The sequence below is a fragment of the Hyperolius riggenbachi genome, chromosome 10, assembly GCF_040937935.1.
Source record: "Hyperolius riggenbachi isolate aHypRig1 chromosome 10, aHypRig1.pri, whole genome shotgun sequence".
Taxonomy (NCBI): Eukaryota; Metazoa; Chordata; class Amphibia; order Anura; family Hyperoliidae; genus Hyperolius; species Hyperolius riggenbachi.
This window is the reverse complement of record NC_090655.1, coordinates 267,255,027-267,282,903: the sequence shown is the minus strand read 5'-3', so window position 1 is coordinate 267,282,903 and position 27,877 is coordinate 267,255,027. Positions and strand designations below refer to the sequence as shown.

At 45.4% G+C, this 27,877-nt stretch overlaps 1 pseudogene; it reads right to left on the bottom strand.

The window, feature by feature from the left end:
- LOC137537171 (zinc finger protein 585A-like) overlaps window positions 1-16,398 on the bottom strand; it is a 34,351-nt pseudogene extending 17,953 nt beyond the window's left edge.
- Window positions 16,399-27,877: the final 11,479 nt, after the last annotated feature.

Genomic DNA, 27,877 nt, shown 5'->3' with positions numbered 1-27,877 from the left:
CATTTGGGGTGCAGCACTGAGGCATTGGGGTGTCTATAGCAGTGACTGTAACACATATAACAATAACCTGTCCCCTCTCCACCCCAGAATTCCTGTATCTCACCTCCAGCCCAAACACCTGTATCCAATCATCTCCTAATTTACATTTGGGGTGCAGCACTGAGGCATTGGGGTGTCTATAGCAGTGAGTGTAACACATATAACAATAACCTGCCCCCCTCTCCACCCCAGAATTCCTGTATCTCACCTCCAGCCCAAACACCTGTATCCTATCATCTCCTTCTAATTTACATTTGGGGTGCAGCACTGAGGCATTGGGGTGTCTATAGCAGTGACTGTAACACATATAACAATAACCTGTCCCACTCTCCACCCCAGAATTCCTGTATCTCACCTCCAGCCCAAACACCTGTATCCAATCATCTCCTAATTTACATTTGGGGTACAGCACTGAGGCATTGGGGTGTCTATAGCAGTGAGTGTAACACATATAACAATAACCTGTCCTCCTCTCCACCCCAGAATTCCTGTATCTCACCTCCAGCCCAAACACCTGTATCCTATCATCTCCTTCTAATTTACATTTAGGGTGCAGCACTGAGGCATTGGGGTGTCTATAGCAGTGACTGTAACACATATAACAATAACCTGTCCCCTCTCCACCCCAGAATTCCTGTATCTCACCTCCAGCCCAAACACCTGTATCCAATCATCTCCTAATTTACATTTGGGGTGCAGCACTGAGGCATTGGGGTGTCTATAGCAGTGACTGTAACACATATAACAATAACCTGTCCCCCTCTCCACCCCAGAATTCCTGTATCTCCCCTCCAGCCCAAACACCTGCATGCAATCATCTCCTAATTTACATTTGGGGTGCAGCACTGAGGCATTGGGGTGTCTATAGCACTGACTGTAACACATATAACAATAACCTGTCCCCTCTCCACCCCAGAATTCCTGTATCTCACCTCCAGGGCAAACACCTGTATCCAATTATCTCCTTCTAATTTACATTTGGGGTGCAGCACTGAGGCATTGGGGTGTCTATAGCAATGATTGTAACACATATAACTATAACCTGTCCCCCTCTCCACCCCAGAATTCCTGTATCTCCCCTCCAGCCCAAACACCTGCATGCAATCATCTCCTAATTTACATTTGGGGTGCAGCACTGAGGCATTGGGGTGTCTATAGCAGTGATAGTAACACATATAACAATAACATGTCCCCCTCTTCACCCCAGAATTCCTGTATCTCACCTCCAGCCCAAACACCTGCATGCAATCATCTCCTAATTTACATTTGGGGTGCAGCACTGAGGCATTGGGGTGTCTATAGCAGTGAGTGTAACACATATAACAATAACCTGCCCCCCTCTCCACCCCAGAATTCCTGTATCTCACCTCCAGCCCAAACACCTGTATCCTATCATCTCCTAACTTACATTTGGGGTGCAGCACTGAGGCATTGGGGTGTCTATAGCAGTGAGTGTAACACATATAACAATAACCTGTCCTCCTCTCCACCCCAGAATTCCTGTATCTCACCTCCAGCCCAAACACCTGTATCCAATCATCTCCTAATTTACATTTGGGGTGCAGCACTGAGGCATTGGGGTGTCTATAGCAATGATTGTAACACATATAACTATAACCTGTCCCCCTCTCCACCCCAGAATTCCTGTATCTCCCCTCCAGCCCAAACACCTGCATGCAATCATCTCCTAATTTACATTTGGGGTGCAGCACTGAGGCATTGGGGTGTCTATAGCAGTGATAGTAACACATATAACAATAACCTGTCCCCCCTCCACCCCAGAATTCCTGTATATTTACTTTGTTATATTTACAAAAGGAGGCTCAGCTAAGCACCGATATCTCTGTTGGGGAGACACATTTCTGCACCTGTGTAATCTTGTTATGACGCATATTGCATAATACATACTGATACCCAATAAATGTCATTTCCCTGCAGAAACACGATTACATAATCACATGGCAAATATTAAAAGGAAGTTGCTTCCTCAAAGGGAATTGAAAATTCATATAAAATAAAAATTATATTATCCAATAGCAAATGAATGATCTCCCTTACCTATTCAGTCTGCAGTATTCTTCTCTGGCAGGTTTAGTAAATATATGACCAATAAAATATAAATCTTTATTTTCTCTGCTTTTGCTTTATTTCCATCTTGTGAGGATAACACTGACATCACTTCCTCCCTTTCCTTTCATGGACTTTGTTTCTGTTCCCTCCCTCCTTGCATCATTGATGCCCCTCCCAGAGTAGGAGGTGATGACATGTTGCCAAGGGAACAGGGAGAGTCACTCCTGAGCACGTCAGGTGAGAGTTACCAGCACAGAGGAGGCAGTGTAAGCAGATACATGCACAGTAAGGACATTGTCCATTGCTTGTGCAGCTGTTAGTGCTGGTGGTGGAAGGGGAGACTTTGTAGGAGTTCCTGAAATGTGAGTACATTTGAAATCGGCGCCGGTAGACTTGGGCGCAGGATACAGCGGCATATAACTGATCCTGCTTCTGCACAAGTCCGGGCCGATTTAATTACTATTCCCCCTCCAGGCCGACATGGATAGTGGGGGAATGAAATAATTTGGCTTCCAGCAATTGCTGGAGGCCTAATTATTATGTTTTTAAGCAACTTCGGCTCCGTCTTCTGACGGAGCCGACGTTACTCACTGAGCGCTGCAATAGGAGTGATTCCTATTGAAGTCTATGCAGGCGCCGGCTGCGCCCAAATGTAGCAGCGCTGAAAAGCACTGCTTAGCTGAAATGTCCAGTGTTGTCCCCAGGCTCTTTTAGTCGGGTGCTTCACCCAGCTAGTTTTTCTGAGCACCCGGCTGTCATCGGCTCACCTCCTCCTATGCTGTAAGCAGAGTTGCTCACAGAAGCACCGGCCCTGCATTCTCTCATCTTGCCCCACCCAACTACTTTTTCATGCCACCCGGCTACTATTTCATGGCACCCGGCTGGAAAAAAAATTTCTGGGGAGAACACCGATGTCCATTCCTCAGTTCAGTCTGGATAAATGGGAGCGTCTAGTATTCCCACATCTGCAGCTTATAGAAGGTAAATAACAATGTTATATAGAAGTTTCCTGGGGCCTCACATTCTTGTTTTAAATTTAAAGGGGTTAAATTCTGACTCTGAATTGTACACAGCAGCCATATCAGTGTGACATAAAATCTGGCTCATTCAACTCTCAACAAAAACAAATAATTCACTTTATAACACCCTCTTCTTATCAAGAGAGTTTGTTCAGCCAGATATGTTTTGGCTTTTATTTACCTTCCAGGAGAGCCGTGGCTGCATAAGGCTGCAGAACCTGCCTTATTTGCATAGATAAGGCTCCTAGTTTATCAACCCTTATAATGGAAAATATAAAAAGTGATCACAGGCAAGTTCCAACTAGGCTTAGTACTATATGTGCCCATATTTATCTCACTATGTCACCTCAGTTCAGGGACTTGCTTTACAAACAAATACACTGAGTAGCATAAAAGCTTCCTCAGGATGCTGTGTAATTATGCTTCCTTGGGCAAGAAAAAAATAAATAGACAAAGTGTATCAAACACTTTGGCCAAGACATTTCCCACACTCAGCACTTGAAAATAAGATTTGCTTTCTGTGCAATAATTTTGCACACTCAGCTCACCAATAAGAATTCTCACAGGTGTGAGATCTCTCATGGCTGACAAAGCGTGCTTTACGCCTAAAATATTTTGCACACTCAGAACATAAATATGTCATTTCACCAGTGTGGGACCTCTGATGACTCACAAGCTATCATTTACATTTTATGCCCAACACATTTCCCCCACTCAGTACATGAATAGGGTATCTCTTCAGTTTGAAATCTCTCAAGACTGACACGCTGTGATTTGCATGCAAAAACATTTCCCACACTAAGAAAATGTATAGGACTTCTCATCAGTGTGAACTCTCTTATGTTTAAGGAGGTTTGAATTACGCCCAAAACATCTCCCACACTCAGCACATGAAAAGGGCTTTTTACCAGTGTGAGATCTCTCATGTATGACAAGGTCTGATTTCTGTACAAAACATTTCCCACACTCAGAACATGAATAGGGCTTCTCACCAGTGTGAGATCTCCCATGTTTGACAAGATTAGATTTACACCCAAAACATTTCCCACACTCAACACATGAATAGGGCTTCTCACCAGTGTGAGATCTCTGATGTAAGACAAGATGTGATTTCCAATTAAAACATTTTCCACACTCAGCACATGAATATGGCTTCTCACCAGTGTGAGATTTCATGTGTATGATAAGCTGTGATTTACGTGCAAAACATTTCCCACACTCCACACATGTATATGGCTTTTCACCAGTATGAGTTTTCTCATGTGTGTCAAGATGTGATTTACGCCCAAAACATTTCCCACACTCAGCACATGAATAGGGCTTCTCACCAGTGTGAGATCGCTCATGGCTAACAAGCTGTGCTTTATGAACAAAACATTTTCCACACTCGGCACATGAATATGGCTTCTCACCAGTGTGAGACCTCTCATGTATGACAAGATGTGATTTCTGTGCAAAACATTTTCCACACTCAGAACATGCATATGGTTTTTCACCAGTGTGAGATCTCTCATGTCTGACAAGATGTGATTTCTGTGCAAAACATTTCCCACACTCAGCACATGAATGGGTCTTTTCACCAGTGTGTGATCTCTCATGCATGACAAGATCTGATTTACATCCAAAACATTTCCCACACCAGGAACAGGAATAAGACCCTCCAGCAGGGGAAGAGCTGTGTTGGGTATGAGGCCCCTCAGGTTTAGACAGGTGAGAGGAGTCTGGGGGAATATCTGCAGCAACCAGGATATCTGCAGGAGACTCTTGTCCAGTGACATCACCATCCGTTATACAGTCTGTGGATACAGAGAGACGAGTCTCTGAGAGGTTCCTGATGCCGGGACTCCGCCCTGCAAATAGAGAAACATCATCACTTCCTGTTAGAGAATTCTGAGTGGAGGAACAATTATCATTATGGATGGCCAGTGAGCTGCTGATAATTCCAAGTTGTTGCAAAGTTTATGTAGATTAGAAATGGACAAAATGCAGCAGCTGCATAACTTTGCATAAAATTAGCATACAATTTGCACCATCTCAGAGTTTTTGGCATGTCAGGACTGGTTAAAATTTGGATAGGAAAATGTAAATCGCAATCACCCAGCTATTGCAATTGCGATTTTGCATCATGAAATTTTAGCGATTTGTTGATATCTGCAATTCACGATTCATATTTAAGACAACGACAATCACATCCCGATCACCGGCACAACGCTGCATGTGGCGTGTTTGTGGTTTATGCACATTGCAAGCGCTGCAGCGAGGACGATCCCATAGGGATACATTGGTCACTGCGCTTTACTGATCACCAGCAGGCAACACATCACTGAAACGCTCACCAAATGCACCCGGGTGTGAACCAACCCCTCACTGACATCACATGTTATCAGTCTGACAGGGAACTGCAGAAGGTTGTGCTCATTACAGGCGGCCAATCACATGACTATAACTTTGCCTTGCATGCTAATTTTATGTAGCTTGGAATTCAGCCAATGAAACACATATACTGACAAATGTGGTTATCTGCATACAATTTGCATACAAGTCAGAGTTATTTGCATCTCATTGATCCTCTAAGCATTGGCCATACATGGAAAGCAGCAAGTTGCAGAGCTTGCTGAGACAATGGAAGCAATGTGTTACTCCTGTGACAACAGACCTCTATGTACTTATAGCAAGAAATCTATGTCAGGGCTGGAACCCACTAAAGCGATTTTTTATAGCATTTAGGGAGGTTTTCAAAACGCTAGCGATTTCCCTAAACGCTCAGCTAATGTAAATGGATGGGCCAAAATTTACTGGAGCGATTACCAAAATCGCAAATGCAGGATATGCAGCATTTTTAGCGTTTAGCGTTAGAATTAGCGTTTCTGCAATGTAAAGTATATAAACGCTGGCATAATCATTCATCAAAACCTACACAGAGCGATTTTGCAAGCGTTTTTATATTACTGCATACTGTAAAAAAATTCTAATTAATTGAAAGGACCAATCAGAATTAAGAACACTAATCGCAAATTGCTACACAATCGCTGGCAAAACGCTGACACTTTTTAAAATCGCTACCAAAATCACCAGAAAACGCTCATCAAATCGCTTACAAAACGCTCATTAAAAACGCTAGCGCTTTGTAGTGGATTCCAGGCCTTATGTGTGTAGAGCAATGTGGCGTCACTTACACATTCTTATTACCGATGTATCCTCATCTGAGAGATAAGATGTTCATCACCTTATAAAATATACAGAGACAAAGGGAGCCCAGATTGTGTAGTATTAATGCTGAGCTGGTGATGTGTGGAGTGTGAAGGGAAACTCACAAAATAAGGCTGCTATTTAGGGCACCAGCCATATAGGCATGTGGAGGAATCAGTCTGCACTCGGCTCCCCAGGGCTTCCTCTAGGTCTTGGTCACACTCTTGATAAAGCTATAGTTGGTGGGACAGGCCTGGTGGCCCAAGCTGGAGCCCGAGCCCTCCTGGTGAGGAGGTGACAATGCAAAGGGGGAAAGAGGCACCCAGAGCTGATACAATTGTATAAAACCAATAAAATGAAGACAGAGGAGGTGGTTTACCTCCAGGGTGACACAATCAGAGAAACTGAAACACGTTACATATGTAATTTGTTATAAACTATATTATAAATGATGTCATATAATGCTTATATTTATATGTTACGTTGTGTCCCATGTGGAAAAGCTGTTTACAGGGAGGGAGGGAACACACCGGCACCCAGGAAGCTGCGGGGCACAGAGGGGGGAAGCCTTCTTAGGGGCTCAGAATCGCAGAGGCAGTGATTTTTGCTGCAATTTCATAAAATCACACTGATTTTGCCACAATTGCGATTCGGAGACTGCAGAGGAATGGAGGTAAAGCCCCGCCCACACGCTAGATTAAAGTCAGCTGAGGCGGCTGATAATCCGGCATGTGTACAGCAGCCTCCTACCAGCGTTCATCATCCAACCAGCGATCTGCCAGACTTACCAACTCAGCCAAGAGACAGCCCATACCTTGTGTGACCACGCCCACCGTGTGATGTCACATTGGTGCCGCTCCATCAGCCCGACACCCCACCCACCTGTTGCAACAGAATGTGCTGTCAGCCTGTAGGCTGACTTAGTGTTTGTCACCTGAGGGATCAGCCCACAATCCCCGTCATCAGTCTACCTTGTCTTTAGAGGACCCCAAGCACTGGTGAAGGGGGGGGGGGGGGGGGGCAGAAGTGATGAGATGAAGGGGGTATATGGAGAGGAGGGACACTGGAGTCCAATCTGTGTATACAGTAATGTACGGTGACCATTATTAGCTTATTACAGGCCGGTAACACTAAGTCACCCCTACTGTGACCAATCTGTGTGCAGTAATGTACAGTGACCATTATTAGCTTATTACAGCCCAGTAACACTAAGTCACCCCTACTGTGACCAGTCTGTGTACAGTAATGTACAGTGACCATTATCAGCTTATTACAGGCCGGCAACACTAAGTGACCCCCTACTGTGACCAATCTGTGTACAGTAATGTACAGTGACCATTATCAGCATATTACAGGCTAGTAACACTAAGTGACCCCCTACTGTGACCAATCTGTGTACAGTAATGTACAGTGACCATTATCAGCTTATTACAGGCCAGTAACACTAAGTCACCCCTATTGTGACCAGTCTGTGTACAGTTATGTATAGTGACCATTATCAGGTTATTACAGGCCGGTAACACTAAGTCACCCCCTACTGTAACCAATCTGTGTGCAGTAATGTACAGTGACCATTATCAGCTTATTACAGGCCGGTAACACTAAGTCACCCCTACTGTGACCAATCTGTGTACAGTAATGTACAGTGACCATTATCAGCTTATTACAGGCGGGTAACACTAAGTCACCCCTACTGTGACCAATCTGTGTACAGTAATGTACAGTCACCATTATCAGCTTATTACAGGCCGGTAACACTAAGTCACCCCTACTGTGACCAATCTGTGTACAGTAATGTACAGTGACCATTATCAGCTTATTACAGGCGGGTAACACTAAGTCACCCCTACTGTGACCAATCTGTGTACAGTAATGTACAGTGACCATTATCAGCTTATTACAGGCCGGTAACACTAAGTCACCCCTACTGTGACCAGTCTGTGTACAGTAATGTATAGTGACCATTAACAGCTTATTACAGGCCGGTAGCCCTATGTGTGACAAAATAGAACAGCGCACCCCAAAGCAATCAGGGTGTCTGTACTGTTATTGTTAGCAAGCTGTCACCAAATACAATCAAGAAAGATGGTTTTAGATAACAAAAAATCTAACATGCGTACATAGCATAACCCCTAATATGGCCAGTCTGTGATCAGTGACACAGTCATAATAACTAGAGATATTCAATATTTAATGGTGATTACTCACCTGTTTTACCCTCTATAAGCTCCTCATCTATAGTTGTCCTCATCATGTCACCGTCATCTGCAGACTGCTGATCACTCCACACATATGTATCCTCTTCTTCCTCTTTAATCACTCTTATTATTAAACCGTCCATAGACTGCCGATTACTCCTCACATATGTCTCTTCTTCTTCCTCTTTAATCACTCTTATTATTAAACCTTCCTCCACAGACTGCTGATCACTCCTCACATATGTCTCTTCTTCTTCCTCTTTCATTGTCCCCATCATGTCACCCACCTCCATAGACTGCTGATCACTCCTCACATTCGTATTTTCTTCTTCCTCTTTAATTGTCCCCATCATGTCACCCACCCCCACAGACTGCTGATCACTCCTCACATACGTCTCTTGTTCTTTGAGTTCAGATATCAGTTCTGAAAAGGACAACAAATTATATCTGTAAGGTATTAGCAGTAATAAACAGAGCACAGAAAAGAACATAATTAGCTCGGGGGTGATAATATCCCATAAACTGTGGTCTCCTGCACATTCAGTACCACAGTCCTCTCTCCCAGTGTGCCTTGCTCATCATCTGGTGCTTCTCTCCTCCTCTCCATGCACACATTCCTGGGAGGTTACAGCAGTGTCGGCAGCGGTAGATGGAGGAAGATGGGAGCAGAGGCCTACAGTTAATTAGCAATAAATTCCAAATACAATAGCAAACTGCTGCGCTCAACCAATAACCTGCTGTGACTCTTGTATGAAAAAACCAGTCCGGTGATCAATAAGTATTTCCACCTTTAAATGACAAACTGGAATAGTGTAATACTGCCATTACCTTAATGGGTTAGCAATGTCGTCACCAGAGCACCCCTGATGAGTCTGATCTTCTTAGGATGAAACGCGTAGGGGGGAGCTATTGGCAGTGAAAATGATGTAGTGGATGTGGGAGTGGCCTTGGCTGGTGTAATGTACAAGGATACAGACAAGACTCACTATTGGCTGGAAGAGGGGTTTTTTTTTACAAAATTTTTTAATGAAAGTCCAAACATCTGATATGTTACATGCTGTTGTTATTCATATTAGTGACCAGGAGGAAGTTCCCCTAAGAAGTCTACAGAGTGCTATAATAACTCCAGACATTACAATTGCACCTTCCAGAAGCAGAAATTTGCTTAAAGATATAACTCTATCATTCTATAATACAAAAACATAAACAATAAAAAACTTTAAACCGCATTAAAGTACATACCTATGAATTGATACTTCTGCGTATCAATGTTGTTAGAATGAGGCTGTTGGCACTTCTGGCATTGTCTCTCACACAACATTCTGGTGGAGGGCTGATTTCACTTCACTGATGGGAACTGTGAGCACTGATTATAATACATTGCTGTTGTTTGTAAATTGTGTTTTGCTGTTGTGATATCTGGTGGCTTGTGTATTGCAGTTCATCTGATATCTAGAGCAGCAAGTGTCACTTTTTAAACGTATATTTTTTTCTTTTCCCTCCAGTTTGCTTAGCAGACAGGCAATTAGCTAGGGGGAGGGACTAGCTGCAACAGGAGGTATTTGGTCAGCTTCAGGACTCAGTACCTGAGCTTGCTCAGTCTGTGGCTTACTCACTAAGTGGCTTCGACACAAGTGGCATAGGCGTTAAAGACAGGCGTTACAACACAGGCACAAAGAGAGTCAGTACTTTAAGCAGCAGGTAAGGACTTAAAAAAAAATTACTTTCAACCAATATTGCATTTTTTGCATTGGTTAGAATGTGCTAGGCACGTTGTGGTGTAGCCTTTAAGTTTTGAGGACTTCACCCCAGCTTCACTCCCTCTCCTCCACCCCAGCTTCACTCACTGCCCAGCTTCACTCCCTCTCCCTCTCCTCCACCCGAACGTCTCTCACTCCCCAGCTTCACTCCCTCTCCTCCACCCCAGCTTCACTCACTGCCCAGCTTCACTCCCTCTCCCTCTCCTCCACCCGAACGTCTCTCACTCCCCAGCTTCACTCCCTCTCCTCCACCCCAGCTTCACTCACTCCCCAGCTTCACTCCCTCTCCTCCACCCCAACTTCACTCACCCCCCAGCTTCACTCCCTCTCCCTCTCCTCCACCCCAGCTTCACTCACTCCCCAGCTTCACTCCCTCTCCCTCTCCTCCACCCCAGCTTCACTCCCTCTCCTCCACCCCAGCTTCACCCACTCCCCAGCTTCACTCCCTCTCCCTCTCCTCCACCCCAGATTCACTCAGTCCCCCGCTTCACTCATTCTCCCTCTCCTCCACCCCAGCTTCACTCACTCTCCCTTTCCTCCACCCCAGCTTCACTCCCTCTCCCTCTCCTCCACCCTAGCTTCACTCACTCCCCAGCTTCACTCCCTCTCCTCCACCCCAGCTTCACTCACTCTCCTGTTTCATCTTTTACCACCACAGTTTACGTTAAGTAATTTTTCCCCACACAAAAGTCATCATGTTTGAGAATGCAGTACAGTGTACATGCTGCAATATGTATGCATGCCTTGATCAGCAGATTAGGGTGTTTACTGTTGCCCTGGGTGTGTGCGTGTTGCTCAATTAGAGGCGGAAGTCGCAGAGCTAAATAAGCATCTCGCAACACTGAGACGCATACACAACATGGAGATGAGCTTGGATCTCACGATCCAGACACTGGAGGGAACCGGTTAAGTGAAGGTGGGTGGAGTACAGCCGGAGCAAGAAGTAGAGGTAGCCGCTAGTTGGGTCACAGTTAGAAGGGGTAGGGGAAAAAGTGGCAGGGAGGCTAGTCCCGAGTTGTCCCTCCCTAATAAGTATGCTTGTTTGCGTAATATTGGGGATGATGATTCTGGAGTAGCAACGCTGCAGCAGGATGTGTCCCGTAGCAACCAAGGGACAGACTGCTGCAATGAGAATGGGAATAGGAGTGCAGCTAAGGCTAGACAGATACTGGTGGTAGGGGATTCAATTATTAGGCACACAGATAGGGTAATCTGTCGAAGTAACCGTGAATGCTGTACAGCCTGTTGTCTCCCGGGTGCTCGGGTTCGGCATGTAGCGGGAAGAATTTACAGATTATTGTGTGGGGCTGGGGAAAACCCGGCTGTCATGATACACATTGGCACCAATGACAAAGTTAGTGGGAGATGGAGGATCTTCAAAGATGATTTTCAGGTACTTGGAGATAAACTTTAAGCAGGGACCTTGAAGGTGGTGTTTTCTGAAATACTGCCAGTGCCACGTGCTACATCTGAGAGACAGAGGGAGCTTAGAGAATAAGTGGCTGAGGAATTGGTGTAGGAAGGAAGGGTTTGGGTTCCTGGAGAACTGGGCAGACTTTGCAGTCGGCTACAGGTTCTACAGCAGGGATGGGCTGAACCTTAATGGGGAGGGTGCAGCTGCATTGGGGGAGAAGATGACTAAACGGTTGGAGGAGATTTTAAACTAAGATCTGGGGGGGGGAGGTGGGAGGATAAAGTCTCAATATGTAGACAAGATGAGGTAAAAAGACAGTGGGAGCCTAACATTATGGGGGGTGGGGACAGTGTAAAGATTAAGGAGGTTGGTAAAACTTCAAGTAACCCATTTCATGTAACCAAAATTGGAAAATTTGGTGGTAAAAACAAAGTGCATGGTAACCAATGCTGGGAGCCTTGCAACTAAAATGGACGAACTAGAGTTCATTCTGATTGACAAAGGCTATGACATTGTGGAAATAACCGAGACACGGATGGATGAAAGCCATGACTGGATAGCGAACTTAGAGGGATACAATGTGTTTAGGAGGGATAGAACAGGGAAAAAAGGTGGAGGGGTTTGTCTCTTTGTTAAGAATTCTTTTACAGCTGTCCTGAACGATGAGATGGAGGAAGATTGTGAAGATGTGGAGTCCGTTTGGGAAAATATTCATGGTGGAAATAAAGGTTGCCAATAGCTTATTGGGGTATGCTACAGGCCACCACATATTCATGAAGCTGCAGAACTGCAATTACTACAGCAGATGTAAAAAGCTGAAGTAAAAATGAGGTCATAGTTATGGGCAACTTCAACTTTCCAGACATTGACTGGAGTATTGAGGCTACCCATTCTGGTAAAAGCAGCAGATTTCTGGCAGCATTACAGGACAATTACTTGACTCAAATGGTAACTGAACCAACTAGGGGGAATGCGTTACTGGATTTGATCATTTCTTATAGACCAAAAAATGAATCAAATGTGCAGGTTCAAGAACATTTGGGAAATAGTGATCACAACATAACGTTTGATCTGGTGACTGATAGGCCGCAGGGCAGCAGGACCACTAAAACTATGAATTTTAGAAAAGCAAAGTTCAATCAACTAAGACAGGCACTAAGTTTGGTGAACTGGGCTAATGTACTACAAGGGGTGGACACTCAAGGGAAATGGCAAGCTTTTAAACTTATTCTCAATTAATATTGTAGTATGTATATCCCATATGGAAACAAAATGTCTAGGAATAAAAAAGGTCCCTATGGATGAATAGAAAGGTTAGAGATAAAATGAAGGGGAAAGAGAATGCCTATAAGGTCCTAAAACAGGAGGGGACCGAGGCTGCATTAAGCAATTATAATAAATTTGGAGAAGAAAAAGCACAGTATCTGGCACCAAATGCTGCAGGGCAGACACACCGGACACAGGACCAAGGAGCGTGCTCATCCACAAGTTTGTTGTATCCAGTAGAATTGAAGACAAGAGAAGGGGCACTCTGCCTCTGAAGAAGCTGGTTTAAACCAGCGAAACAGCTGTCAGGCTCTTTCCACCCCCACTGCTGTGTACCTGCTATTTCCCCCACCGGAATAAAGGAATTTTAAAGAAGCAGTGCCCCTTCTCTTGTCTTCAATTCTACTGGATTAAGCAATTATAAGGAGTGCAATAAAAATGGTAAAAAAGAAATAAGGCTGGCAAAGATCGAAGCTGAAAATCAAATCGCTAGGGATATCAAATCTAACCCAAAAAAGTTTTACAAGTACATCAACTCTAAAAAAAGAAAGGTTGACTGTATTGGACTCCTAAAGGATGAGGGTGGGAACTCAATGGTGGATGACCAAGGTAAGTCAGTTATTAAATGCTTTCTTTGCTTCTGTCTTCACAAGGGAAACATCACTGTTGCAAATTACAGATGCAGAAGAGTCTCAATCTTCCAACTGTAATATTGAATACTTAACGCAGGAAGAAGTGAAGGCAAGACTAAATAAATTTAAAATAGACAAGGCACCTGGCCCGGATGGCATGCATCCTCGGGTCCTAAGGGAATTAAGTTCAGTTATAGATAAACACCCTTATCTTATCTTTTGTGAATCTCTTTCAACTGGCAGAGAAGTCCCAGTGGATTGGCGTACAGCCCACATTTTCCCATTATTTAAGAAGGTCACAAAATCAGATCCAGGAAATTATAGACCTGTAAGCTTAATGCTGGGCATACCTGAGTCGATCCGGCGGCCGATTAACCGATGGATCGACTCCCGCCGCGTCCCCGCGGATTGATTCCCGCTCGTCCCGCCAGCGCTCCTTATGAGCCGCTAGATTCCCCGCCGGCGGGGATCGAGCGGGAATCTATCCGGCAGGTCATCGGACCTGTCGGATATTATCAATTGAGCCATCAGCGGCTCGATTGATAAGGAGAGAAACTGCCGTGTATGCCCAGCATAAGAGATACTATACATGACTTCATAATAGAAAATAATCTTATTTCTCAGCATCAACATGGGTTTACTAAAGACAGGTCCTGTTTGACTAACATGCTCAGCTTTTATGAGGTAGTGAACACTAATGTGGATATTGGGAATGCTGTAGATGTGATATACTTGGACTTTGCAAAGGCCTTCGACACTGTTCCCCACAAAAGTCTTGTGCAAAAGTTGAGAATGCAAGGACTGGGGAAGAGCCTGTGTGCATGGATAGGGAACTGGCTAATGGACAGAAAACAAAGAGTTGTGGTCAATGGATCATACTCAAAATAGGTGACCGTTAGCAGTGGGTTCCCACAGGGGTCTGTACTGGGGCCAGCCCTTCAATTTATTTATTAATGCCCTGGTAGATGCAGTAGAAAGCAATGTTGCTATTTTTACAGAAGATACAAAATTGTGCAGAATCATCAACTCTCAGGAAGATAGTTACATATTGCAACAGGGTCTGGATAGGATGGCTATATGGGCACATAAATGGCAGATGAAATTCAATGTTGAAAAATGTAAAGTCATGCATTTTGGTGGTACCAATGGTCTAGCACCATACAAAATAAATGGGATACAGTTGGGGACATCAAACTTGGAGAAGGACTTAGGAGTACTCATCGACAACAAGTTAAATAATCATACTCAATGCCAAGCCGCTGCAGCTAAATTTAACACAATTTTGGGATGCATTAAAAGGGAAATAAAAACTCGAGATGCTAGCATAATATTGCCCCTGTTTAACTCTCTAGTAAGGCCACATCTGGAATATGGAATTCAGTTCTGGGAACCACATTACAGGAAAGATATTGCAGTTTTAGAGCAGGTGCAGAGACGAGCAACAAAATTAATACGTGGGATGGAAGGTCTCACTTACCAAGAAAGGTTAGATAAACTGGGTTTATTTAGTCTAGGGAAAAGACACCTTAGAGGGGATCTAATTAACATGTATAAATACATCAGAGGGCTATATAAAAGCTTGACAGATGAGCTTTTTGTCCCTAGTCCTTCTCAAAGGACTAGAGGACATGATCTGCGCCTGGAGGAAAAACATTTTAGCCATTTAATGAGGAAAGGGTTCTTTACAGTAAGAGTGATTAAGATGTGGAATGCATTGCCACAGGAAGTAGTTATGGCACATTCTATACCTGCATTTAAAGGGGGCTTAGATGCTTTTTTTTGCGTTGAAAGATATCCATGGCTACAATTACTAGGTAATGCCCAGTGATGTTGATCCAGGGATTTATCTGATTGCCATCTGGAGTCGGGAAGGAATTTTTTCCCTTTCGGGGCTAATTGGACCATGCCTTGTAAGGGTTTTTTGCCTTCCTCTGGATCACCAGGGATATGTGAGGGAGCAGGCTGGTGTTATACTTTGTTCTCTGGTTGAACTCGATGGACGAATGTCTTTTTTCAAACCAAATAACTATGTAACACACAGATCAACTGTGTCAGAGATGATGCTGCAGTGCCATTCATCCATACTAGTTTTTATGTTGAAGGTACAGTCTTAAGGAAGACACCTCACTTGGCGTCATGGGTGGGCCGGGCCTGCATGTTCCCTTCCCTCTGCCTCGTAGTGCTCTGAAGGGAAATTTGTGAGGCAGCTTGCAGCATCCTTTTGGGATTTCTTGCTCCTCTCTGCAGCCAGGACAGGGTGGCCAGTATCCTACTGAGCTCCAACCGAATTTGCAGCCTTTTATGGGTGGGGGGGGGGGGCTTTCCAGGAGGGAGTGCAGCCTGATTGGCTGTCATGTCTCTGCTGACTGTGATGAAGAGGGTCAAAGTTTGGCCCAATGATGTAGTATAGGGTGCGGGTCGACCTCGCTAAACACATTTCGACACCTTCACATTTCGACACGAACATGTCCGCATTCGAAACGTTCGGGCCATCTCTAATAACAAGTATGTCCACCGCAATCTCTGCTCTTCCCAACATGTAACAAGTATGTCCACCCCGACCTCTGCTCTTCCCAATATATAACACGTGTGTTCACCCCGACCTCAGCTCTGCCCAATATATAACAAATATGTCCACCCCGACCTCTGCTCTGCTCAATATATAGCAAGTATGTCCACCCCGACCTCTGCTCTACCAATATATAACAAGTATGTCCACCCCGACCTCTGCCCTGCCCAATAATATATAACAAGGGTCACACAATTACCTCTTCCAGCCGTGTCTCATCTCCACCTCCTGCAAAAACTCTGTTGCACCATTTCCTGTCTTTGGTTTCACTACTTCCTGTCTGTGCGTTCCACCTGGGAGATGTGAGGTCGCCATCTTGTGGTAAATAGGCTAACTGCAGCCTAGGTTTGTAAACTCACCTGCACTCTGCCATTTACAATAAAAATAATAATTATTATTATTAGTCCACATACTGGACACGTAGAGCTGCCATTTGGATGTTGCTATATAGTTACAAGAAGTGTCCATTTCTTGCACCAGACTGGGAGGAAGAGGGAAAATTATTGGAAAAATTGTGTAGACTGGGACATCCACTTATGTGCCCGTTAAACTCTTTGTAGTCCTTTTTCATTAGTTGGAGGAGTGAAGAGAACAAATAACCTTTCTGTGTGTGTTTATGGGATGTGAGACTAGAAGGAAACTGGAGTTCCCAGTTGACCTTTGCACTGACCCCAGCTAATAAATTCCAACAAACCTTGCTTTTAGCTGATACACTCCCATACCAGAAGCCCTGCACTCACTATATATAGCTGATACACACCCATACCAGAAGCCCCGCACTCACTATAACGGATACACTCCCATACCACAAGCCCTGTGCTCATTTTAGCTGATACACTCCCATACCACAAGCCCTGCACTCACTATAACTGATACACCCCCATACAGTGGCTAGATAGTGTAATGGTTAGGGCTCTGCCTCTGATACAGGAGACCTGGGTTCAAATCTTGGCTCTGCCTGTTCAGTAAGCCAGCACCTATTTCAGTAAGGAGTTTCTTGGGCAAGTCTCCTTAACACTGCTACTGCCTACTGAGTGCGCTCTAGTGGCTGCCTCGCAAGCGCTTTGAGTCCGACAGGAGAAAGGCGCTATACAAATACTGCCATTATTATTATTATTATTATTATTATACCACAAGCCCTGCACTCACTATAGCTGATACACTCCCATACCACAAGCCTTGCACTCACTATAGCTGATACACTCACATAACACAAGCCCTGCACTCACTATAGCGGATACACTCCCATACCACAAGCCCTGTGCTCACTATAGCCAATACACTCCCATACCACAAGCCCTGCACTCACTATAACTGATACACCCCCATACCACAAGCCCTGCACTCACTATAGCTGATACACCCCCGTACCACAAGCCCTGCACTCACTATAGCCGATACACTCCCATACCACAAGCCCTGCACTCACTATAGCTTATACACTCCCTATACCACAAGTCCTGCCCCCACTATAGCTGATACACTCCCTATACCACAAGCCCTGCACTCACTATAGCATACCACAAGCCCTGTACTCACTATAGCTGATACACTCCCCATACCACAAGCCCCGCACTCACTATAGCTGATACACCCCCATACCACAAGCCCTGCACTCACTATAGCTGATACACTCCCATACCACAAGCCCTGCACTCACTATAGCTGGTACACTCCCATACCACAAGCCCCACACTCACTATAGCTGATACACTCCCATACCACAAGCCCTGCACTCACTATAGCTGATACGCCCCCATACCACAAGCCTTGCACTCACTATAGCTGATACACTCCCATACCACAAGCCCTGCACTCACTATAGCTGATACACTACCATACCACAAGCCCTGCACTCACTATAGCTGATACACTACCTTACTACAAGCCCTGCACTCACTATAGCTGATATTTATTTATTGTATTTATAAAGCGCCAACATATTATGCAGCGTTGGACATTAGTTTAGGTTACAGACAATGTTTAGGGGTGACATACAGCAAAATGACAATACCTGAATACAAGAAAGACCAGATCATACACTCCCATACCACAAGCCCTGCACTCACTATAGCTGATACACCCCCATACCACAAGCCCTGCACTCACTATAGCTGATACACCCCCATACCACAAGCCCTGCACACACTATAGCTGATACACTCCCATACCACAAGCCCTGCACTCACTATAGCTGATACACTCCCATACCACAAGCCCTGCACTCACTATAGCTGATACACTCCCATACCACAAGCCCGGCACTCACTATAGCTGATACACTCCCATACCACAAGCCCTGCACTCACTATAGCTGATACACTCCCATACCACAAGCCCCACACTCACTATAGCTGATACACTCCCATACCACAAGCCCCACACTCACTATAGCTGATACACTCCCATACCACAAGCCCTGCACTCACTATAGCTGATACGCCCCCATACCACAAGCCCTGCACTCACTATAGCTGATACACTCCCATACCACAAGCCCGGCACTCACTATAGCTGATACACTCCCATACCACAAGCCCTGCACTCACTATAGCTGATACACTCCCATACCACAAGCCCTGCACTCACTATAGCTGATACACTCCCATACCACAAGCCCCACACTCACTATAGCTGATACACTCCCATACCACAAGCCCCACACTCACTATAGCTGATACACTCCCATACCACAAGCCCTGCACTCACTATAGCTGATACACTCCCATACCACAAGCCCTGCACTCACTATAGCTGATACACTCCCATACCACAAGCCCGGCACTCACTATAGCTGATACACTCCCATACCACAAGCCCTGCACTCACTATAGCTGATACACTCCCATACCACAAGCCCGGCACTCACTATAGCTGATACACTCCCATACCACAAGCCCCACACTCACTATAGCTGATACACTCCCATACCACAAGCCCTGCACTCACTATAGCTGATACGCCCCCATACCACAAGCCCTGCACTCACTATAGCTGATACACTCCCATACCACAAGCGCTGCACTCACTATAGCTGATACACTACCATACCACAAGCCCTGCACTCACTATAGCTGATACACTACCTTACTACAAGCCCTGCACTCACTATAGCTGATATTTATTTATTTATTGTATTTATAAAGCGCCAACATATTATGCAGCGCTGGACATTAGTTTAGGTTACAGACAATGTTTAGGGGTGACATACAGCAAAATGACAATACCTGAATACAAGAAAGACCAGATCATACACTCCCATACCACAAGCCCTGCACTCACTATAGCTGATACACCCCCATACCACAAGCCCTGCACTCACTATAGCTGATACACTCCTATACCACAATCCCTGCACTCACTATAGCTGATACACCCCCATACCACAAGCCCTGTACTGACTATGGCTCATACACCCCCATACCACAAGCCCCGAACTCACTATAGCTAATACAACAACAACAACAACAACAAATAACATTTGTAAAGCGCTTTTCTCCCGTGGGACTCAAAGCGCATAAGCATGGCTCCGACCATCGTGGTACAGGGGAAGAATTTTATAAATCTGGAAATGCCAGGCTAAACAGGTGGCTTTTCAGTCTGGATTTGAATAGCTCCAGGGATGGTGCTGTCTTTACTGGGTGTGGTAGGGAGTTCCAAAGAGTAGGGGCAGCATGACAGAAGGCTCTGTCTCCAGATTTTTTGAGGTGCACTCTGGGAGTGACCAAGTTTATAGAACTTGCTGATCTGAGGTTGTGAGAGGTGTGGTGCAGCTTCAGCAAGTCCTTCATGTATCCAGGGCCCAGATTGTGCAGGGATTTGAATGTCAGCAGTCCAATCTTGAAGAGTATTCTCCATTCTACTGGTAGCCAGTGCAGTGAGCGAAGGATCGGTGTAATGTGACAGTGGCGAGGCTGGTTTGTTAGCAATCTGGCAGCAGCATTCTGCACTAATTGCAGGCGACGCAGGTCTTTTTTGGGGAGGCCAGCATAAAGGGCATTGCAGTAGTCCAGCCGTGATGTGATGAAGGCGTGGACTAGGGTTTGAAGATCCTCTGGGGGAATCAGATGTTTAATCTTTGCAATGTTCTTCAGATGAAAGAAGGAAGATTTAACTACAGATGAAATTTGGTTTCTGAAACTCAATTCCCCATCGATTAGTACGCCAAGGCTGCGCACAAGGTTGGAGCTGTTTATGTCTGAATTCCCAATCCTGATTGGTGTTGCTTTAGGATAGAGCTGTTTTGATGGCGAGCACTGGCTTTGGACAAACAGGACCTCAGTTTTGTCAGCATTCAGTTTTAACCAGTTATCATTCATCCATGCCTGAAGCTCAGCTAAGCAAGAGTTTGTTTTTGGGGTAGGGTCTATTCCACCAGGTTTGAAGGACAGGTATAGCTGTGTGTCATCGGCGTAGCAGTGGTACGTCAGGCCATGTCGTTGGATAAGTGTACCGAGTGGCAACATGTAGATTGCAAACAGCAGAGGGGATAGGATTGATCCTTGTGGCACTCCGAATTGTAGAGGTGCAGGTTTGGACATTATAGGTCCTAGGGATACTCTCTGTGTTCTGTCAGTCAGGAATGATCTGAACCACTGAAGGACTGATCCACTGATGCCACAGTACTCCTGCAGTCTGTTAAGCAGGATTTCATGGTCAACTGTATCAAAAGCAGCTGAGAGATCCAACAGGATTAGGATGGAGCATTCCCCTCTGTCCCTTGCCATGAGCAGATCGTTGCAGACTTGGATGAGGGCTGTTTCACAGCTGTGGTGTTTCTTAAAGCCAGATTGTAGAGGGTCCAGGATGTTGTTTACTGACAGCCTGGTTTCAAGTTGCAGATAGACAGCCTTTTCAATAACTTTACCTAAGAAGGGGAGGTTGGAGACAGGTCTGTAGCTGCTCATAGCATCTGGATCCATGGAAGGTTTTTTGAGAAGGGGCTTGATGATTCCTTCTTTTAGAGAGGTAGGAAACCTCCCTGCTTGCAGAGAGCAATTTACTATTTTGTGAAATGCTGGACCAAGCAGGTCAGGGCATTTCAGCATATGTTTAGTTGGCCCAGGGTCCAGGCCGCAGGTAGTCTGGCGGAGACGACAGAGGGTTTCTGAGATCTCTTCCTCGCTAATACTTTTGAAATCAGTCCAGGGTGTTAGGTTGTTTTTGCAGCTATTTCCATTAGTTGCATGAGTCTTGGGTGCTGTGGACTGAATGAGAGACCGAATAGAAGATACTTTGTCAGCAAAGTAGCAGGCAAATTTCTCACATAGCTCCTTTGAGGGAGTTATAGTGGGTTTTAGACAGGATGGATTACATAGTCTATCAACTGTGCGGAATAGTTGGGCTGGTCTGTTGGCGGCCTTTGCGATCTCCTGTGATAGGTAGGAGGATTTTTTCTTGGTGATCGCATTTTGGTAGCTTTCCCGGTGAGAGACAAGGGTGTGTTTATCTTTTGAATTCTGAGATTTTCGCCACTTCCTTTCTAGTCTGCGCACTTCTTTCTTTAGGTCCTTTAGTGAGCTGTCAAACCACCGTGCATGGTGAAGTGGTGTAGATCGTTTGATGCGAACTGGAGCGAGGGCGTCATAGGCAGATGACACTGCATGGTTGTAAATCAGGACCATGGAGTCTGGGTCTGCGCAATGATTGGTTAATGCGTCGAAGTTGAGGATATTCTGAACGTGCTGGGGTGAGACATCTTTCAGTGAACGGTATTTTATGAGTTCTTTCCCTCTGTGTTTTATCGCTGGTGCTGTCAGAGAGAAGTGGATGGTGTGGTGGTCTGACCATACCACTGGGTTTATATCCATGTGTGATATTAAAAGTCCGGAATGAAATATAAGATCCAGGGTGTGCCCTTTCGTATGGGTGGGGAGGTTGATAGCCTGAGAGAAACCCAGTTCATTCATTATGAGAAGTAGTTCACTTCCTAGCTGGGAGTCGTGATCATCCACCCATGCATTGAAGTCTCCCAGGATGATCCATCTAGGGTGTTCCACTGTTACGCAGGATAAGAGTTCAGATATTTCCTTAAGAAAGGCTGGACCATTTTTTGGGGGGCGGTATATGAGCAATATGTTGATGTTTACTTCTGCTGACAGTTGAGCTGCAATACATTCAAAGGTTTCAGTGGGGCCTATGGGCAGGGGCCTTATGTTCAAGGAGGATCTGAAGCATATGGCAACCCCCCCACCCTTGCCGACTTGTCTCTCACAGTGCAAGATTGAATAATTGGCCGGCACGGTTGCTTCAAGAGTTGGGCCTGCATGCTTCCCAAGCCAGGTCTCTGTCAAAAAGGTCAAATCAGAGAGCTCTATTAGGTCATGTATAGTTGCAGTCTTATTATTTATCGATCTGGCATTGCAGAGTGTAGCTGTGATTAAGCTTTTCTGAGGGCAAATATGTTTTTTATACTTGGATCCACTACCTCTCCGCCCCCTTCTGCATTTCCTGAGTATCCCAAAGGATTTTAAGAGTAGAGCCAGAGAGGTGTTAATTTGTAATTGATTCTTGGGAGGGCATGCAGAGAAAAGGTCCTTTGATGAGTATTTGTATGTTGACATTAGAGACAATAGACTTGTTCAGATAGCATGTACTTCTGGAGTCCTGCTGGGATCAAAGGGGGTCTGTGCAAAATCCTTTCATTCCTACATAGAGTTGGATCATAGATTTATTTTAAGTAAAGTTCCTTGTTTTAGAAGATACAACCCCATAACACAAGCCCTGCAATCACTATAGCTGATACTCTCCCATATCACAAGCCCTGCACTCACTATAGCTGATATACTCCCATACCACAAGCCCTCCACTCACTATAGCTGATACTCTCCCATATCACAAGCCCTGCACTCACTATAGCTGATACTCTCCCATACCACAAGCCCTGCACTCACTATAGCTGATACACCCCCATACAAAAGCCCTGCACTCAGTATACCTGATACACTCCCCTACCACAATCCATGCACTCACTATAGCTGATACACCCCCATACCACAAGCCCTGCACTCACTATAGCTGATACACTCCCATATCACAACCCTGCACTCACTATAGCCGATACACTCCCAAAACCACAAGCCCTGAACTCACTATAGCTGATACACTCCCATACAAAAAGCCCCGCACTCACTATAGCTGATACACTCCCATACCACAAGCCCTGCACTCACTATAGCTGATACACTCCCATACCACAAGTCCCGCACTCGTTATAGCGGATACACTCCCATACCACAAGACCCACACTAACTATAGCTGATACACTCCCATACCACAAGCCCTGCACTCACTATAGCTGTTACACTCCCATACCACAAGCCTCGCGCTCACTATAGCTGTTACACTCCCATATCACAAGCCCTGCACTCACTATAGCTGATACACTCCCATACCACAAGCCCCGCACTCACTGTAGCTGATACACCCCCATACCACAAGCCCTGCACTCACTATAGCTGATACACCCCCATACCAAAAGCCCTGCACTCACTACACCTGATACACTCCCCTACCACAAGCCCTGCACTCACTATAGCTGATACTTTCCCATACCACAAGCCCTGCACTCACTATAGCTGATACACCCCCATACCACAAGCTCTGCACTCACTATAGCTGATACACCCCCATACCACTAGCCCTGCACTCACTATAGCTGATACACCCCCATACCACAAGCTCTGCACTCACTATAGCGAATACACTTCCATACCACAAGCCCTGCACTCACTATAGCTGATACACTCCCATACCACAAGCCCCGCACTCACTATAGCTGATACACCCCCATACCACAAGCCCTGCACCCACTATAGCTGATACAGTCCCCTACCACAAGCCCTGCACTCACTATAGCTGATACACTCCCATACCACAAGCCCTGCACTCACTATAGCTGATACACTCCCATACCACAAGCCCTGCACTCACTATAGCTGATACACCCCCATACCACAAGCCCTGCACTCACTATAGCTGATACACTCCCATACCACAAGCCCTGCACTCACTATAGCTGATACACTCCCATACCACAAGCCCTGCACTCACTATAGCTGATACACTCCCATACCACAAGCCCGGCACTCACTATAGCTGATACACTCCCATACCACAAGCCCTGCACTCACTATAGCTGATACACTCCCATACCACAAGCCCGGCACTCACTATAGCTGATACACTCCCATACCACAAGCCCTGCACTCACTATAGCTGATACACTCCCATACCACAAGCCCTGCACTCACTATAGCTGATACACTCCCATACCACAAGCCCTGCACTCACTATAGCTGATACACTCCCATACCACAAGCCCTGCACTCACTATAGCTGATACACTCCCATACCACAAGCCCTGCACTCACTATAGCTGATACACTCCCATACCACAAGCCCTGCACTCACTATAGCTGATACACTCCCATACCACAAGCCCTGCACTCACTATAGCTGATACACCCCCATACCACAAGCCCTGCACTCACTATAGCTGATACACTCCCATACCACAAGCCCTGCACTCACTATAGCTGATACACTCCCATACCACAAGCCGTGCACTCACTATAGCTGATATGCCCCCATACCACAAGCCCTGCACTCACTATAGCTGATACACTCCCATACCACAAGCCCTGCACTCACTATAGCTGATACACTCCCATACCACAAGCCCTGCACTCACTATAGCTGATACACTCCCATACCACAAGCCCTGCACTCACTATAGCTGATACACTCCCATACCACAAGCCCTGCACTCACTATAGCTGATACACTCCCATACCACAAGCCCGGCACTCACTATAGCTGATACACTCCCATACCACAAGCCCTGCACTCACTATAGCTGATACACTCCCATACCACAAGCCCGGCACTCACTATAGCTGATACACTCCCATACCACAAGCCCTGCACTCACTATAGCTGATACACTCCCATACCACAAGCCCTGCACTCACTATAGCTGATACACTCCCATACCACAAGCCCGGCACTCACTATAGCTGATACACTCCCATACCACAAGCCCTGCACTCACTATAGCTGATACACTCCCATACCACAAGCCCTGCACTCACTATAGCTGATACACTCTCATACCACAAGCCCTGCACTCACTATAGCTGATACACCCCCATACCACAAGCCCTGCACTCACTATAGCCGATACACTCCCATACCACCAGCTCTGCACTCACTATAGCTTGTGTCAGCACTCACTATAGCTGGTGTTGGCCAGTGTGCAGCAGGTATAGAGGTTTGTACACACACATGAAGATTGTTGCCTGCGGAGACCAGTGCTCTATCTCTCATGTGACAGTCTGGTGCAATACAGACACATTACAATGCATATTTATTGCTATAGAAGGGGGATGATGGAGCAGCTTGCAGTCCAGTTAGGAGTTGCTGGGGGTGAGGAGGGGAACAATGGGCTCTAGCATCAGTCAGGCGGTATCTGTATGTCGTGGTACACCTGGTCACACTAGATTCTTGGCCGAGATGGTCCTGAATGGCCTCCTGGGCTGATCATAATCATTCTTCCATTCACCGAGCAGGGCTTCCATCTCTCCCCTGTCGAATGGAGGATCCCATGCATACTTAACAGCGAAACATTCAGGCTGATCACAGTTGGCAGATATGATTGTGGCAGGCACATGTATAGGGTTAATTAGCAGGTGATTGGCAGATTCCTTATTCTTCAGAATCTCCAATACCTGTAGCAAGTGTTGAACTGTAGTGTATGCAAACTTCCCTTGGTTCACAAATAAGTTGATTTGTTCAATACTCTGTAATATCTCCTCATAATCATACTCAGATAATTCTTTTAAACAAAAATCTTTATTTTCCCTAGCCAGGGATGAAAGTTCATTAGTAGTTTCATAAGTCCATTTAACTCCCCTGAAAGACAATTGCATTTCATTATCTGTTAATGGCAGAATCTCATTATAGGTCTCAGTCGCTAAGGATAACGACTCTGCAGATCGGACACGTTTCTTAGAACGTTTGCGTTTTGCCTTAGACCCTGCTGCCTTTGGTGATTTATTCAAAGCTGCAGGAAAATTATCAGGAACACTCTCTGCTTGCTGATCATTTTTGCAAACAATTGAAGGAGCAGCTGATTGGCCTGCTGCCAGGAGTTCATTTAGAGGAAAAGGCAATGGATCTATGCGCAACCAGTTATGGATCACAAACGCTAGAAATTCCAGCGGTCTCTCTTTCAAATCGGAATGATTGAGAACATCAAATGCCCACTGAAATAATTCCCTTTTAAACAAAATATAACTTAGTTGGACTGCCCAGGTTGAAACAGGAGTCGCTTGGAGATCGGGATTGGCCAGGAACCTGGCACATTCAGAGAAAAACTCATTTTCTGTTTCAGAGTTAAGTTCTTCAAATTTCTTAAAGGAACAGGAACCATATTTAACAGTGTCATACTTTCTGGGAATCCCCCCCACAATGGGGATTGGTAATGGGGTTTTCATAATGTAAGGCTTGGTGGTGTATTCTCCACAGTCAGCATGCAACGCATGAGCTGACATGAAGGAGGTACACACACTAGCACAAGGAAACAGGCTATCCCTAGTATAGTGGAGGGGAGGACTGACTCCAATACGAGATTGTGGCGCACAGAGACGGTGCAGATCCGACAGCCACAAACAATACTTTTGCGATAACGTCTCAGCGCAAGGTAGCGCTGAGCGCATAAACCAGAACTGAGGAGATCAGGACAGGTAGACAGAATGAACGCTTGCTTAACTAGCCACTACTTAGTGACAGCAAGCGTCCACAATAAAACAGACTGGAATGAGGCAGCCAATGCGTTGCGGCGATGGCGTGCCTCACAAAGACAGGACAGGATAGTCAGGAAATAGCAGGATCAAGATAGATGAACGTAACACAGATAAATATACAATAAGTATGTTTTCCTAGCGTATTACAATTACAGCTATCAATGAAACTATTTGTAACGTCTGACAAACATATGTATATATCGGCAATGAACCGATATATGACATAAGCAGGAACTCTGACTAGGACAGGAGTAATACAGGGAACAAGACTCAGAAGGATTCGCTATCTCTTCGCAGAGATGAACGCAATCCACAAACGGTAACAGAACAGGATTCAGAAGGATTCGTTATCTCTTTGCAGAGATGAACGCAATCCACAAACGGTAACAGAACAGGATTCATAAGGATTCGTTATCTCTTCGCAGAGATGAACGCAATCCACAAACAGAACCAGGAGCAGGGTAACTTACTCAGCACGGGTGATCACGAATACGCGCAAACTACCAAAACGTGCTGGAAAGCTGACTAACTGCACACAGGATATAAACAGTTCGTGTACGTATACATCAGCGACACTGATGTATCAACGTAACACGAATACAAGGAAAATAATAAACGTGCTGGTATGCATATATATTGGCAATGAACCAATATATGATGCAAAGACCAGCAAAGTATCTTTAGAACAAGAAACACGATCGGGGGCTGAAGCAACAGCAAGACAGGCTTAAATTGAAGCTATGAAAACCCGAGGAGTCCTGCAGGAAGCAGATCTTTATACTGAGGTCATCCAATGGGAGCAGACATGCAGATTCCCACACAGGTGAATGATAATCAGTCACAAGCTGACAGCAGGGAAAGGCAGACAAAGCTATGCAGCTTGCATGGAAAGAGATCAGAACTGCCTGAGCTGCAG